General features: G+C 39.0%; 1 long non-coding RNA gene across 1 annotated transcript; it reads left to right on the plus strand.

Annotated features, from left to right (window-relative positions):
* Positions 1 to 16641: 16641 nt before the first annotated feature.
* LOC127365785 (uncharacterized) lies at positions 16642 to 17614 on the plus strand. Its single transcript, XR_007885257.1, has 3 exons — positions 16642 to 16712; positions 16920 to 17076; positions 17349 to 17614. It is a non-coding gene; the product is annotated as an uncharacterized LOC127365785 (long non-coding RNA).
* The last annotated feature ends 369 nt before the right edge of the window (positions 17615 to 17983 follow it).

Consider the following 17983-nt stretch of genomic DNA (forward strand, 5'->3'; position numbering starts at 1 on the left):
AAGATATACACAGTGGGCTTATATCTCAGCATTTTGTTCATTGCTGTCAAGAAAATAAAATGAAATCGCTATTTTGAAGGTTTAGTTCGTTATTTAACATCTACACTTTGACCTTATCACAAACTATATTAGAACTATTCATGAATAGAACAATGGGAAAATAATCTGCTCAAAATTCATCCAAATCACTTGATTTCAATAAACTTCCTGCGGTTATTGTGTTCACTATTTGTGTTCATTGTACAGTTTATCAATTGTTCTGTACTGTTGTTATGCATTGAATATTATATGAAATATCCAAAAAATATGTTGCTGAGTCAGGGGTCGTCAGCTTAATCAATGATAGAGAAGGGGTCCCTTAATGAAACAGGCTGAGAACCACTGCTTTAAATCACATGTGTTGTCCTTTACTGATTTAGTTTAATGTACAAAGAGTAGGAAGTGATGCTTCGACACAATTGTTAAATTTGTATTTATTTTTTTACTCTATTTTACAAGTAACATGTGTATTATAAAAACAAATCAAATCATTTTGCACATTCATCAACTTTTTCTCCACCCACTACTGTTATCAGCATCCCAAATCATCATCACTACTGTTACCACAACACACACCCTCAGCATAATCTAATTATCATCAACAGCATCTTTGTATCATGTTTGTGATGATGATCATCAATAACAGTAATCATCTATAAGCTGCCTCACACACCTGTTAAAACTGTCAGCCGAAACAACTGTGACAAGATGAAAGACATGAAGTCGGAAGGTAATTTAAACCAAACTTAGTGAATTAAGATGAAAGACAATCCCAAAACTGCAAAGTGCTTCCCATTCCACGCAAACTCTTTTGATCATGCCAACGTTTGATCCAACAAATCAGATGGTGATCAAAGGAAACTCTTTCATCGCAAATCAAACAAACAAAAACCCAACAGGATGTGGCAGAGGAATAATCTCAATGTATTAGACATGAAGCATCAATCATGTTTGCGAGACTCATGGGAAGTTGAATGGTTTACTTCCTTTTTCTTTCATTTTAAAACATTTAAACTTTACTTATGTTTCTGGAGACTTTTACAAACAATTCATCATAGTTCTTTTAATTTTGCAAATAAGCAATTAAGTGCCATACACAGTACATGATTTCATGTAGTGGATTTAGCTGTAAAGACAGTATTGACACATTATCACCTTTAAAAGTTGTTGCAAACGGTTGCTTTTTTACACATCCATCAGACACTGAGCAACACTAGCATTTATTTGGAGTTTCAATATCCATTCCAATTTCAGCTCTCTTTTTGGTCTCCACCAACTCCTGAAGGAAACATTTGGCTCTGTAGCTGCTAAATGTGCCACTATGTTCTCCAGGTAATGGCTAACATTGTTAGTGCTTAACTGCTATTTGCTGATGGACAGGTATGGTAATGTAGCTTTATCAGAGCTTTTTGCTGATTGCTGTGTTTGGAAGTACTAAATAGCAGAGATTGTTGTCAGGAAAACCCAAACAATGATCCAAAATAGACTAAAAAGCTCCATAGAGCTGAGAGGAACTTAGTTAATTCTCTGTTAGTTAAGCAATACACACAGACATCTGATCCACGGTTTATGTAAAAAAAAAAAATTGATTAGATCAACTTAAGGTAGTACTAAACAAACAAACACATGTAATGAAACATGTAAGTATAATATTTCACTAAATATTTATGAACATGACCATGTCATTTTGACATGTAACACAAAATAAACAATGTATTTTTATAATTTGTTGCCAGAAGATCAATAAAGTTGTATGAAGACAAGTCTATTTTTTAAACTGTGATTCCGAATAACTGTAGTCATTCTGCCCCTTTAATCATCAACTGCTTCATGCTGCTTCTTTTGGTATTTAACATTACTGTTTTTTTTTATTATTGCATAGCACCCAATAGCAATCCTCAAATCCCCAAATATCCTTCCAACTCACTGTTGTGAGCTGATGTTTTGAACAAATTAAATATGGGCACTCAAACAAACATGTAAGAAATAAAATAATATAAAATACTAAACAGTGAATGACAATAAATACAATACATAAATACTGTCTGAAGTGGCACAGAAAACAAAACATAGATGCAAAAAATGCAACAAACACTAAGGTAGAGGTGTCTCCTGTTCCAGATCACTCAGATTATTCATTTCAGGACGAAGTGAACATCTGATGTGCAGAATCTGAATCAAACAGACAGAAAGAACACTGAGTGCTGTCAACACACTTTCTAACACAAACTTTATCCCAATGTTGAAAAGAACAAAAGTAAAGGAAGTTTCCTTCTTTACATTAGGCTGAAATGGCATGGTGCTCTCTTTGCCACTGTGAAGCTGTCAACAAACCTAAAGGAGGTCACAGGTCACAGCCTTTCTTAATTTGTCCTCCTCTCCGACTGTTTTACTGGCTAGACTATGATGCAGAGCAGCTGATAAGGTTGAGCACCCAACATATTGTAGTTAAGACCATGGTTAAGAACACTCTAATACACACGCTGACTGTCTCCTTTATGTGTTGTGTGTGCCATTCAACATGAATTAGGATAGTGTAGGTAGAGTTAGAGTTTGGTTTAAACCATTATCCAATTGGATATTCACACATATGTAGCTGCATAAGGCATGACCATAATGGGACACTAGTAGATGTGGGTCTAGGTTTCTTATTAATACCCCCCAAAGGGAGATAATCTTCAGAATTGGGTTGGCAATTGCACTGTGTATTGTTGCCGAGCCTCTATAAAACTGCTGTGTATGTCATCAGGGTCTCCTGAACTCTTCATTGAGTATGAGTGGTTCATCTTCTTCTCAGTTTTTCCATCACACACTGGAATCAATTAAATCATCAAATTCAGTATCTATGGTATATTGCAAATATATCAAGAAAACCTTCTGCTGGCTGTGCTAAAAGGGAAAAGAACACAACATAGTGAAAGACTCCAGCTGTGATGTGCATATTTTGTATTCTGTATGTATCTGTAAAGAGAGAACATTCAGGTGTTTCCCTCCATCCATTTCCAATGGCAAAGTCTGCCTCCTGGTGGTGTCTCAGTGTAACTGTAGCAGCTGCAACAGTTTCCATTGTCTACTGCATTACTCATTTTAACTTTATCTGACCATCACACATTCATTCTAAAATTACTGCACTTTTCTCAGTGTGTATACACCTCAGCATTTGACCATTGCTTTAAGAAAAATAAACCTTAAACCTACAAAAAACATATATTTGTATTATGATGCTGCACACAAAGTTTGAACACATTAAAAATCCAGCATAATGCTCCTAACTGACTCTTTCTTGTTTTTAAAAAACATCTTCAAAACTACTTGTTTTCATTCATTTTATGTGTTATTGGTAAAACTTTTGTCACTATTGTTCCAAAGGGTATAAGTACATATTTCATTTTATTTACTTTTTTAAAATATATTTGGAAGCTTCCATTTTGGATTTAGAACAAAATGCAATGCAGATATGTTTATTTATCTATTGATTTTAATGTAAGAAGAAAAACAAAAACAAATGTCACATCTGTAAAGAGGATAACACTTTGTCCATGTACATTTTCTACTTGTTTTTGTCCAGCAGACAGGCACTGAAGTGTTGACAGCTGAAACAGTCCCATGATATTTTCATTTTGAACGCATACAAAACTTAGAAGAGTCCAATTAGAACCTATAAATAAGACTGTTTCACAATCTGTTTAGCCTTTTATGATTTATCAGATCTTGAAACGGAGCAATATCTTTACAAACCACCAACATATCTAAAACAAACACTCTCACTCTCTAATGATGGGAAGCTGCAAGTTGTCCACATGAGGGCAGTCACATCCAGCTGCAAATCAAACCGGACTCTGAGTGGAAATATTTGTCTGGTGATATTTGCTGTCAGCAGATGTCTTCGACACGTCATCCTAACATTTAATTAGTTCTGTTGAAACTATGGGATGACATATCAGGCAGAATGACTGAAGAGAGGAGTGAAGGTTTCTGAGACCTGACTAATATTAGCTTTAGTGACAGAATTCTCCCGTCAACTAACTGAGGCTCTGCCAGCGGGAAAGTGGGAGTGAACAGAGAGGCAGAGGGTAGTGGAAACCACATCACAGACAGGAAACGATACTGCAATGCTTTAATCATTGTGTTTCATTGTTGTACACATGATTGCAATATACAACACAGGCACAGTAGAGATCTGGATTATCATGAAGCGTTACTGACTAATGTATTTGTTTACACACAAATTTAGATTCCATAAGAGGCATAAGTGTGGATTAATCTATAGTGCAGCTTCAGTAATAAGTATTCACTTTACTGTAACTGATACATAATATGATATTGACTCCCAAGTGGATGTATACAGCCTAGTAAAATAAGGGTGAATCACTGCATCCAAGCAATGCATATACACAAAAATAACTGTGTATTTGTTCTTGCTCTAGTTATAGTGTTATTGACTTTCTGAAGAAGATATTTCTAGTATGCATCCACCCTCATCATTTTATGAATCATGGTTGGAAGTGTCCTCCAGCAAGATACAGAACTAAAATTGCTCCGGATGTGGTGCCATCTGTGTGTGAATGGGATTAGTTTCTGTTTCTGATGAGCAGTTGGTGCCTTGCATTGCCACCTCTGCCATCAGTGTATGAATGTGTGTGAATGGGTGAATGTGACATGTAGTGTGAAGTGCTTTGAGTGGTCGGAAGACTAAAAGGGCTCTATATAAATGCTGTCAATTAACCATTTACCATTAACAATCTTGGACAAATATTGATGAAAGGACAGTCAATTAAACAGGGATAAGGAAACTGAAACAAGATCAAAATATTTGCTGCTGCCTTTTCTTTCTTTGAAAGCATTCAAAAGGGAATCTGCCTCTGTGTGTTGGTGTGTCTCTATTTGTGTGTGTGTGTGCTGTGCAGATCAAACGGCAGTAAAGGGATTGGGTGTCGTGTCTTATCGCTGACGTGTCTGTCAAAGCCGGTGGGAGGGATTAGCATGGCCGACACAGGCAGGTGGAGACAAAATACAATCTAGAGAGGCCAGAGTGGGAGAGACAGGTGGGATCATGCAAAAGCACACACACACACACCCACACACACAAACACACACAGGTGGGCCACTGTGAATGTCACAGACTTGTTAAAGAGCGGCCTCTCCTCCTCTCGTCTGCAGCTGCATGGCCATGGAGGTGCTGATAAAGGTGCACACAGACACACACTTACCAGATATTCACATATTTTCCCATCCATTACAAAGCAGGATTGTTATCATCACTGAATGGGGCAGTTTGCATATCATCAAGAGTCATCCTCTCATTGAGAAATGTGCAACCAGCTCTGTCAAACTGTATATAACTAATAATTTATACACTAACTTATACACAAAGGATGAGTACCCACATTTGTACTTGTACCAAAAGAATGCCTATCATGTGCTACTCCTATATGCTTTTCCTCCTCTACACTTCAATGTGATTTATGAGCATGTTTTTCTCCACTACATTCATCGGCTATAGTTACTAATTTGCAAATGAAACATATGATGATCCTATAAAATATGATGCATTGTTACAGATATGAAGAAAATAGCTTCACCTCATCCGGATACAGCATGGATTCTGCTTAAACATGAATGTATCAGTAATGATAAACCAGTAAGATAAAATTACCTTCAGCATTACAAATCTGCATTATGTTTGATACTTTGTTAATATTAGATTCAGTTCCTGCCAATTAAAAGTCACACACTGGACCATTATGTAAGGATGTAAAACCTCTTTCTATCAAATGGTCGCAGTTTTATGTATTAACTTTGTAATTGCCATAGTCTGCAGCACTCTGCTGGGTTGAAGCTAGATTTTGTTGTGAACAAACACAAACACAATGTGAACTGACTCTGCATTGGCTCTGCTTTAAAAAAGACTTTCATTGTGTGTGTCAACAAGGACAAACGCAAACCGACAAAATATGAAGAGCTGGTGAAAAAAACGAGCATGGGGGGCAGCTCTGACCACACTAAATGTTCAGGTTTGTGTGTTTTATGACAATACACAGCTGGATATATTAACAATTTATCAATTAAAAAAAAGAAAGATGGATACCAGCTTTGAAGTAGGAGCTGCCAACGCTGGTGAGCCACCCTGTTCAGGCACATGTAACATGTAGCGACACAAAAGCAGCATCTGTTGTTAAACAACCCCACCTGCTGCTTCCAATTGAATTTTGTAACAAAAAGACAAAAACAGCGATATCAAAACAAGGCTTTAACACAGTACCAATTCAATCAAACACAGTGATCAAAGGCTATGATCTCTCTCTCTCATACGCACACACAGGGTTACGGGAGGATGTAGGTCCTTCCTATCACATAAAACCAGCCTGCAGTTCTATCCTGTACTGTTGTGGCTCACTGCTATAATTAGAACAAGGGACGATAAGCATTCAAATGCTTTGATGCTCTTATCTGGAGCAGCCAAAAGGCAGATGGGGACACACACACAGACAGGGGCTCTATCTCTCACTGGTGCACGCACACAACTTACACATATATACACAGGCTGGGGTATAAAGAAAACTCCATCTAAATGTATTATTATTATGTAAGGAGGAAGGAACAGATATGCTCATCTGGAAATAATTTTCAAATAGAACAACATTAACTGTAAAGGGTCCAGCTGTGGTCTGTTGTGATCGGATTGAACTATTAACTCATGTATTACTCATTAATGTCAGAATTCCAGATAAGTCTGTTACATTATCATCACATAATAGTATGATTGTAGGATGCAATTGCATTTTTTTCTGGTACTGAACCCCTTCAGATCTAGACATGACCTTCTCATTAGTGCACAGTATGGAGTGCCCATTCATTGAGTTCTAGCTCAAACGAGTAATTTTTTTGTCCTGATTCCTTAAACAATATATATGTGAGAATTACTTCATGACAATTTTGTTTTAACATATTAAACCTGGATCCTCTGCTTCCATATTGACAAACCCATGTTGTGGCCAAGCATTGTGCATACACACACTAGTTTTAGGCACTATGAAAAGTTTCAAAAGATGTAAACTCTCAGGGTTAATTGTTGGGGGAAAAACATACAATTGTAAACATTTACCTTCAATTAAGGGCTGAAGGAGACATCATATACTGCAATTGTTGTCATAAAAGGTAGACAAACTTAACGCAGAAATTTAAGTTTTGATGCAAAAATATTTAGTGTGCAAATGTTCTTTTTGTTGTGATGCAGACAAGATTACACTACCCTTCATATCCACCAGGCTACGCCCTTGTCTGGCTGTTAAGCAGTGAAATCTCTCCGAAAGTAAGCGTATTGATATGTGTGTGTGCACTGAAGTGTGTGCATAATGTGTGTGCATTATCGACATGGTTGATCCTCATTGCCAAGTCCTCGCTAGACAAAACCACTTTATGAAAGTGCCCAAGTACTGCAGATAGTACCATGACAGACACACAACCACACTCCCTTACTTTTGCACACACTCTCACTCTCTGCTTGTCATCAACCCTTGCCTTTGATGGCATGCTGTATGGTCCTCCCAACCCCTCTTTGTTCTTCCAAAATAAACCCTCCTCTGTGTCTGGAAGACCATATAAATAGTTTTCTAGACACACAGGACACAGAAAAGGACATGACAAAGAGACAAGCGGCAACAGCTTTTTTATTGTCTTCACAGAAGGCTTTATTTCATCCATAGTGATGAGTTATCTGAAACATACAGAAATCAATTTAAATTCCAATATGTCTGGTAGGGTGCGCCATGATTCAGAACTCTTTAAGTAAATTTATTTTTCTTGTATGATTCATCCAAAATATACCTCTGTATAATGAATTGTGTCTACATGTCCTGCAGATGTCCTGCAATTTTTGAGATGGACAACACACATCTTGTCCTCAAAACTGGTGATCAGTGTCCACCCATGCTTTCTTTGTGCTTGAGGTTAATTAGATCTAAAACAAGATAAACCTCTTTCGGCCCACACCCTAATTTCCCTTTGCTGGACGGTGCAGTATAGATGTTAAGGTTCACACGCAGGTTCAAATCCAATCTGTTTCACAGTTGGGAAAGACTGGAGTGCTGTTTACACAGTAGGGAGATTCCTGCTCCATAGGACCAGAGTGTAGAGGCTTTGATGCTCAATAGGAGCTACTGAAAGAGAGCAAGAGGAGGACAGAGAGAGAGAGTTGGGTTGGAAAGAGACAGAGATTGAAGTGATGATGACCTTCTTAGAGTAACCTCGGATTGCTCCTCTTGGAAGGTTCACAAAATATGGGCAACAGATGTTTTATGTTTTTGTCTGTGGGCTTATCATACCTAGAGGGTAGAGGCACTGTGATCTGTCCTGGTTTCTGTAAATTTGTGTGTAAATTTAAAATAAAACAGATAGAAACTGTAGATAATGCAAACTATTTGGTTAACTAAATCTCAATTACTTGGATTTTACTCTTAAAAAAATCATTAAAGGCTCACCACACAAAGTAACTTGTTTGCAAAGTTGCAGGTGCGAGTCCAACTGACAAACTAGAAAACCATTAGCACTTCCTTTGTAAACTGTCAAATATAATACAAAGATAATACTCTTATGGTAATATCCATTTTAACTGCAACAAAACACAACGGCCCTGTGAGCTCTCAATGCAAACAGACCCTTTTCAGCCCCCCTGTAGCCTCTGGCTGTTGTATTTTCTCTGAGCCAGAGATCAGGGAGAGCTCCACAGTCGTGCGGCTGCTGGCCAGCTGGCTGAAACATTTCTATCAACTGGTGGCTATCTAACTTCCCCTCCCTCCCACATCCTCCTCTCCCCCCTCATTCTCTCCATCCCACTATCACACCAACACAAAAACTCAGTAGAGATACACATTCATACACATGTAGACAAACATTGTGTGAATTATATACTCTGTACTCAGGGAATAAGATGACTTTAGAGGTATGATCCTCGCTGAGCCTGACCCTCCTCCGAAACCTCTATTGGTGTGTGTAAGCTGGTTTTCAGTAGAAAGTGGAAGACATGCGTGAATATAAATTATGATTATAGAATACAAATCTTATTCTTCAGTGTTATTTCAAGAGATCATCATTTGTTATGATTAGAGAGAGATTAATCGCAGATGAACTCATGACAATCTGTGAGAACAAGTCTTGGGAGAGAAAGAGATAACATAAGGTAACATATGGGTGAAGAGCCAAAACTGTCTCTGGAGGGCCCTTAGCTCCATGATCCATGGAAGGAGGAGACCCCAGGACAGACAAACTAGAACATTCTGGAGGGACTACAATTCCCAAGTTCCCAGGGAGCGCTTAAGATGTTCCAGGAAGACTGTGCTGCTCTTTTCACCCTGTTGTCAATGTGACCCAGGAGCAAAATAAGTAAAATTCATACTGTAGATGGATTGGTAAAATAGATAATCCCCTTCGAAAATATCCAGGAAATATAGAATGTAAATCTCTACTCAAACAAACTTTTGAGTCAAAAAGGAGCAGTCCAAAACAAAAAAAAATATATAAATATTTATTCTCAGATCCATCAGTTGTGTGGAAGCTGAGGAAACAATAACAAAATCAGATTTTGGCCGTTCACACTCATGTCTGGTAGTTCCCCATCCAGGGGTCAGTTGCCTTCCCGTGGGTCATAGGATTAATAGGTTGTGAGATAAGTTATATGTAAGGAAATTGTCTGAATATTTTAAAATTATATATTGGACGATTTTACCTCTTTGGCAATCAAACAGTCACTTAACTGAAACCACCTGATGCCTTGTAGTGGGTCCATTAGTTCTCCTGCTATGTAAGAATAAACATTTTTCAAGTAAAGTAAGTACAATGCTTGAGTAAATGCATTTCTTTTCTTTTCACCACAATCAAGTGGAGGTTTGTCGCTAGTGTTAGTTTTCATGAGAGTCATAATTTTGTAAATAGGCTGTTTCTCTGTCAAGAAGTCAGACGTTATCCTTTGCCTAACCCAACAGCAGAGGGCAGCATTGTATCCCACATGTCCCTCTTTTCCCCTATTTCTGTCCTTCTCTTTCTCCCTCTCCCGCTCTTAATGCTGGAACACATGACATCAACCCCTACATTCTCCCATGTGAATTACCAGAGTCCTCACCCAGGGGTAAGGAGTCATCCAAGGAAAACAAACCAAAGCAACCAAAAGGCTCTATTATTGGAATGTGGGTTTGTTACACCCACAGTGATCTACCGTCTCTTCAACAGGTGCTGAAAATATGTGGAGGACAGTTTTCATTAGTTTGATTATACTCATAAATTTTTAATGTAGCCTCATGGGGTTTTTTTAATTGGCTGTCACCGACATGGGAAGGAAAAAGTGAATACACTACAATCTCGGGTCTTAAAGCTCCTGTGTGGTCAAGTATTTGGCCTGCTTTAATGTCCTTTTCCAAGCCACTAAATTCCTGTCAGCTCCTGTTATACAGCTCTGTAGATGACCCTGATCTCTGACCCCTTCTGTGCAGCAGGCAGGCAAACAGAGAAGCACTGCCATCCACTTAGCATTAAAATTCATATCAAATATCATCATCACATCAAAATATACGAAGAAATGGCATGTGAAACAAGCTACATTTGAGAAACTATAGCTGGAAATAATTTGCTCCAATTATGTTTGATTTTTTGTTTTTGACTAGTAGCATCACATATCACACGGTAGGCAGCAAACACAGCCTCGCTTAGCAGACAGATCACACGGCTACTGCTAATGTGGATCCTGTTATTGCAAGGGCACCCAGAGGAGCATTTTAGCCCCACAGTGGGCCTCCCTTGCTGGGCTGCTATCGTCCCACATCAGCCCTGCGCTCCTTGATGTGGTTTGGGAGGACATGACGAGGGCCGAGCAGGGCCCAAAGTGATCAGTCGCGCAGTAACATCTGAAACCCATTTCCCCACAATTAAAGAGAGAGAGAAACTATCAGGACCAAACATCACCCGTTTCCACGGCATCGAGTCAAACATTTGCATGTGTATGTGTGTGTGTGTGTGTGTGAGCTGTACCTCCCTGCCACAATCACTCACACACGTACGCACACACACACACACACACACACACAAACACGCACACACTTCTTTCCCATTCTAAACAGTGACAGAGCATTTCCAAATGTGTTTGCTTAAAAAGAAAACCACTTGCCATTAGAAAATGTGAGATATTAAGATTGATGCACATAGACAAATAAACAGGGAGAATATAAAGCAAGGAAAGAGATGATACAGTGTCAGAGTGTGCTAGCAGATTGGTCAGGTTAGTTTTTCTTTTCACCTGTGCTGCTACTGTCACACAAGTGTTAGCAGAGAGAAAACCTTGCTCAGAATACGTCATTTAAATGGTGCCCTGTTTGAGATTCCTTTCCACCGTGTGTGTGTGTGCATGTCTGTGTGTACATTAGCAGGCTATGCGTGTTGAGTTGCTCCGTCTGGATGCTCATTGGACATCAAACACAATAAAGCAGTGAGTGGAATGGAGCTGATTGCTATCTCCAAATGTAATCAAACCAATTCAACCCACTAAAACACAGGCACATATTCTCTCTGCTCTACCTCTCTCTCTCTCACACAAACACACGCACACACACTCCAAACCCAGAGTAAAGGCCACACTCTTCCACTCCTTTCTCAGTGCCTCCTCCCTGGTTCAGATCATTGGTCATGATGTGCTCGCCATGTCCTTGGCCCAGGATGTACGGCACAGTCACCGAGTGCTGCTCTTTACTGTGGTATCAGTGGTCGGCCATTTTACAAACATCCTCCAAGAGAACCTGTCAGTGAAGTTCCTATCCAGTTGAGCCAAGAACTGCAGCTTCCCATGACCCTCAGCTTTCATGGGTTAGGTTGACCTACAGTGAACCCCAAAGATGACCTTTTGGAACAACTTGATGTTTTTTGATCAGTTTGTCTGTTATGAATGAGGCATGAATATGATAATATCAGACCATGTAAAAGGCTACTTATCATGCTCTTTGGCTTTTTGGGTTAAGCTACCCTGTGTTCTCTGATCGTCTTTGGCTCAGTGGCTCTCCATAATAACCGTGGATCTGAGAGTGTGCACGGGTAAGAGAGATGGATAGACATAGCAAGCGACCGAAAGCAGAAAGAGGTTGTAAGTGTGAGACAGAGATGAGCTTCAGGATAACTTTAACTACTTGATCAGATGAATGTGGATGATACCTGACACCAAGTAGTACTAAATTTAATTTTCTGGTCAGAAAAAGCTGCCAAAGATCACTTTTAGTTCAGGGACCTTGGACCTTGGATGTTATAGGTTTGGTTGACAGTTTCAGGTTTTTTCTCAGCCTTTCCTTTATGAAAATATCTGTGAGAAGTTCAGACCTGCTCAAATCTCCTTTAGCTCTCTGAAAATATTTGAATAGCAAGTATGACTGACCTTGCTGTGTGCCAGTGTGAGTATGTGTGTGTGTCTGTGCACGCATGTTCTTGGACAAGTAATGTTTTGTTGGCTCTCACATAGTAGCAGACTATTTTAGACTGAACAATCTGTTGAATCACACAGCAACAACAGAACCAGTGACATGTGAGGAGGTTAAAGGGGACAGAGACTGACAGGGAAGAAAGGGAAGACAGAGACACAGAGATAAAGCCAGAGGGAGACAGAGACAAACCAGAGATGAAGAAGCAGAGACAATTTAGAGAGCACTGAGATAAAACCTTGAGAGTGAGAGAGAAGGCGCAGGCTGAGAGACAAGAGTCAAATAAAGACAGAGCCAAATCATCATTGTTTGATTCTTTGCTAAGACAAGCATGTTCTAAGTATCCAGGAGTGAGCGGCACTTTCACTGGCCTTCTCTGAAAACAACATCACAGGGAGAGGCATTCCTTAACCTTTCACCCTTTGTAACTTGGCAACCGCCAGCTATCATCTCCCATTTGCCAATTTGCGGCTGGGGAATATCAAAGCTCTGAAAACATAGAATCCAAACTAATCTGCTATGGGTTTGGATTATGAGGTCAATGTATACAGGTCTGACCTACCTTTTGGGGATAATTAAGATGTACTATGACCAGGAATACTGCATAATAGATTCAGTTGACATACCCACATGTATGCACTCCTGTAAACATATGCATGCATGTGCATATAGTACGTTCAAAGAAAGACAATGCTCCAAAAAACACATTTGAGTACAGTATCACCAACAAGTCCAAAGAAACAGAATATATCCAAAGTTTAATTCTTGTTATTCTTTTTTTACATAGTTGCTTTTTATGTTTTTTTTAAATTTTGAAGGAATAGTTTGACATTTTGGGAAAATTGCTTTCTTGGAGAGAGTTGGTTGAGAAAATTGATACTATTCTCATGTCTGAATGTTACAATAGGAAGTGACAACCAGCAGACAGTTAGCTTAGGTTAGTGCAAAGACTAGAGACAGTCAAAATATACCAAAATACACCTACCAGCACCTCTAAAACCCCACTAATCCAAATGCTATATTGTGTTTGTTTAATAAAACAAGTATTTTTACACTTTGGCTGTGTTTAACGTGTTAATGTTGTTGCCTTTGGACAAGGGTAGGCTAGCTGTTTTCAGGCTTTATGCTAGGCTAAGCTGACTGTTGTAGGTTCATATTTATTGTACAGACATAATAGAGGACTTTAGGTAATGTTAGCACAAGGAATGACAAGCTTGGATTAGTGAGTCAAATGCAGTAAGATTAAATGCAATCTGATATATACAAATAAATATTCTGCTTTAGGTTACATGCTTATACTATATTTATATGTATATTTATATATTTATTATATTATCTTGCATAACTGTCTTGGTTTTGATTCAACCCTAGATCAGATACTGATGAATAATTTGCTGAAAGTATAGATTAATTTTTTCGAGCATGGAGTTCCACCTTTAGTGTTAACCTTTGCAGAGGGCCCCTTTTGCAAAGTCATATGAAACAGATTTACCTGGCCACAGCACGGAGTGGAGAGAACAGAAAGAACAGAGCAGTACAGAAGGGAGAGGGAGGGAGTCGGAGAAAGGGTGAGAGAAGATCCTCTGAGGGCAGCAGCTCTGATTACATCCAACCACTGATGCTGACTGGCAGCCATGTCAAAAACTAAGAAGTCAAACGATGCTGATTCTCAAGTTCATCTTTAGGGCATGTCAAAGTAAGGCTTATTATTCATGGTTTTGGAGGGCCAGGAATGTGCAAGCACATACACAATCGCACGTAGGGAGGCACACACACATACATAAAAGTACAGCCACAATTTGCAAAAAATATAATATATACCCTTAAGTATTTTTACTAAAGCTTGTGATATATGTGTGTACAGACGCACAGCCACACACACACACACACACACACACACACACACACACACACACACACTGTGCTTTGTCATAACATCTCGACTGTCAGTATTTAATGAGCAGTAAAAACTTTCAGGGTTATTATCCACACTATACTGAAGAGGGGATTAAACATAATTACTGATAAGACATCTTCATCCTGAGATTATCTCTGTGATGTACAGTGAAAAAGTCAGGCTTAGACCTTTGTTAGGACACAGGGCTCATAGATTACTGATCATAACACAGTAAAGGATAATCACATGTCCTTGTTTTTTTCTGTATGTAAGGCCCCTTATGACTATTACATGTCAAAATCTTGCTCATGTTTAAGTTGGTTCAGTCTTTCCTTTGTAAGTTGTGGATTTTCTTCAACGGCTGAATGAATACTGTGGTCAGAAACCATAAAAAAGATATTCTCCATCTTCCACAAAATTGTTTTATCTGTAAATATCCTTATCCAGACATTAATAACACAAAAGGCTAAATGTTTGGCTGGTGTGTCTTGACCGAAACCACCATCACAAACCACTTATTAAACAGCATAATTGGATGATTGAATTTGACTGTTTCGTCTGAGGGCCTACACATGTTCACATAACCACCAATGAAACAGTAAAACTGAATGTTTGAATATGATTTATTTAAGGTTTCTTATTTAACAGATTTTTGAATGTCAAATTCCTTAATCAATGCTTGAGTTGTTGTGTTCAGGGCACAACTTGTTTAATGTAATGCTTCGATTCAGCAGTTATTTTTTCGCTGACATAATTTTGTCGTGGTGTGGTTATTTTCCTTAAAACAACTTCAAGTGACATTTTAGTTGCAGCATCCTCAACATAGTGATTGATTTGGTTTATTATGTAAAGAGAAAAGTCTTCTGGAGCCAAGGAATTGTCCAAATCAAGGATGAAGCTTCCTTTAAGAAGATTTGTTTACTAGGTAGCAGGCTTTGGTACACAGCAGGGGTATCCCTTGGTACCATCCATCATTTTTATTTGTTTCCTCATAACCAGGACAGGAGGCTCAGCAGGAAATCTAATTTATTAAGACAAAATATGCTCTCCATGCAATACATGTTTTAAAATGTAAATAAAAAAGTCAGGAATTTTAAATAAATATAGAATTCTCTATGATACTGTATATCATGGTTTTTGGGGTATATACATTTCAAGGGTTTATTTCAGGGGTTAAAAATATACTTTGTCTGATGATTTATTGCCAATGTAATGTTTGTGTGTTTCATGGCCTCAACAACAACGCAGCTATAAGTTTTTAGGAAGATTTTAAAATATGAATATAAATAACAGAGTGTTATTACATGTCTATTACTGTAACATGTATTATATATGCACATATATCTATATTCATTACGACTATATTTCCTGTATTTGTTTTTGTTTTTTTCACTCAAATACTGGACATATACTTATATATAGTTATAGAGGAGCAACACACAAACACACACACACACACACGCACACACGCATAGGACATCTTTACAAGATAGAATAAATCACCAACCTTAGGTATTTTTTACTTAGGACATGTTGTGTCATGCTGAGATAGTTTTTCACCATGACTTTAATGCGAATTGTTTGTGTCTCAGCATTGCTGCCAGGGTAACTAGACATGTTGGTGATAGGGGGTGAAATGGGAAGGGGAGAAAAAGGTCTTTGTGCTAACACCCAATGTACTACTTTCCAATTCCATTAAGTGTACATCAACTCAATTCTGGAGCAGGAAGACCATATGCCTCCTGTTACATTCAGCTATTTTTCATGAAGCCATAAAAATGCTCCATTGTGTTTTACGACATTGCACTCCATTTTATGTTCCTTTTCCCTCTGGTGGGATGTATAACATTGACATTACATTGCTTTCAGTGACAGTCAGTTCTGGCATCAATAGCATCTCATACAGATTTGGTGTAATCACAGTTTTGGTGCTGCCACACTGGTGTTAGATCTCCATAAAGCACTGGCACCAGGCTGATGAGACAATATGCTTTAATTCTGCAGAAATGCTCAACATACTAGAGGTTATGCACCTTGATCTTTGTGATCTTTGATGTTCATTCATGTTTCGATTGAGGTCTGACACCTGACTCATGTTACCCATGAGGGGCGATCAGTCCTTGAATTGAATGGTCTTTGCCTGGGCATGTCTTGACCTATCCCTTGTCCTCAACATAGGCTGTAATCCTTCTGAATGATCTGTAGAGGGAGCAGTTTCCTATGCTCTAGCACCGTCTCTTCTTCCTACCACAGCTGGCTGTAACACCTGCTCTCCACATGTCTTCTTCCGCAAGAGGAGAAAATGAGTTCGGCTTTCGAACTTTGTGGTAGGCTACTTTTTTTTTCAGCCTCTCTCTCTCTCTCTCTCTCTCTCTCTCTCTCTCTCTCCCTCCCTCTCTCTCTCTTACGATCCTTAAAAAACGCTCTCACAAAGGAAACCTTCTTCGTGAACTCTCCTCACCTTTCTTTTCTCACCTCTCACTTTCTGTCTCTCCATGCCATGACTGTTTACACAAGTCTTTATTATACCCAAGCTGCTGGAAGGCGAAGGTGAAGTGAAGGAACTGAAACATCACCTGGTGTCAGAATGCAAGAGACACAAGGGAACCTCTTCACATCACTCCATTACGCCACTCCCTCCCATATGCCTTCTCCACGCTCAATATAGCCCCTTAAACCGACAATGATGAGGTATTTGTTTTCAATACCTCTTTCATACACTTCAGCACCTAAGTGCACTGTGGCTGAATTGTGTAATTAGTTTATTTTTCTTTAGGGATGAAGAGAAGGAGGGAGTTGCCACACGCAAATGTTTTATGAGTCACATAATGATTCAGAGAGAAAATTGGTCTAAACTTGAACAATGGATAAAGTGCTATATGTGGGTTTCTGTCAAGCTGGTGAAAGTCAAAAGGTAACAGTGAATTCTTAACAGCAGTCAGTGAAGCATCCTGTGATTCCAGGTTGTTGGAGTGTAAATCCTTTGCCCCTGGTGCAATTACCCCCTGTGTGTTTGTAGTAAATCTACATGCATATGGCCCTGCCTTTGAAGACGCAGCTACTAATCCCGTAACCCTGTCAGAGAAAGAGAGGGAGGGAAGAGGGAGAAGGACAGCAAGGCAAAGAGAAGGGGAGAGAGACCTACACAAGGGACAAGAGAGCGAACACTTGTGGCTGTGATGGAAAACTCTGCAATGATTTCTGTTAAACCCTTTTAGAAAAATTAATTTCCCACATTTCAACAGCTGGGAGACATAACAGAAAAAAAATTAATAAAAGTGAGCTACTGAAAGTGTTTCAACAGATGTTGATGCGTCAATGTTTTTGTTGTGCTGTTGGATTTCAACTGATTATTTGATATTAAACAGAAATAATGGAGTGCAAGATCATATAGATTTCTTTTCTTTTCTTTTATTTACACCACCGCAAAATGGCACGCAAATAAAGGATAACAAAAATGGCCAGAGGGGAAGGCCAGGTCTTTAATATTTGTCAGGAGAGGGAAGCCACAGGGAGGGTGTTTCCCTCTGGCCCAGGGGCCGGTGCTGTGGTGACCGCTGCCTGCCTGCCGGGGCTGCCTGTTAGCAACGATGTTTGA

This window comes from Dicentrarchus labrax, unplaced genomic scaffold (genome assembly GCF_905237075.1).
Source record: "Dicentrarchus labrax unplaced genomic scaffold, dlabrax2021, whole genome shotgun sequence".
In the NCBI taxonomy this organism is placed as follows: Eukaryota; Metazoa; Chordata; class Actinopteri; family Moronidae; genus Dicentrarchus; species Dicentrarchus labrax.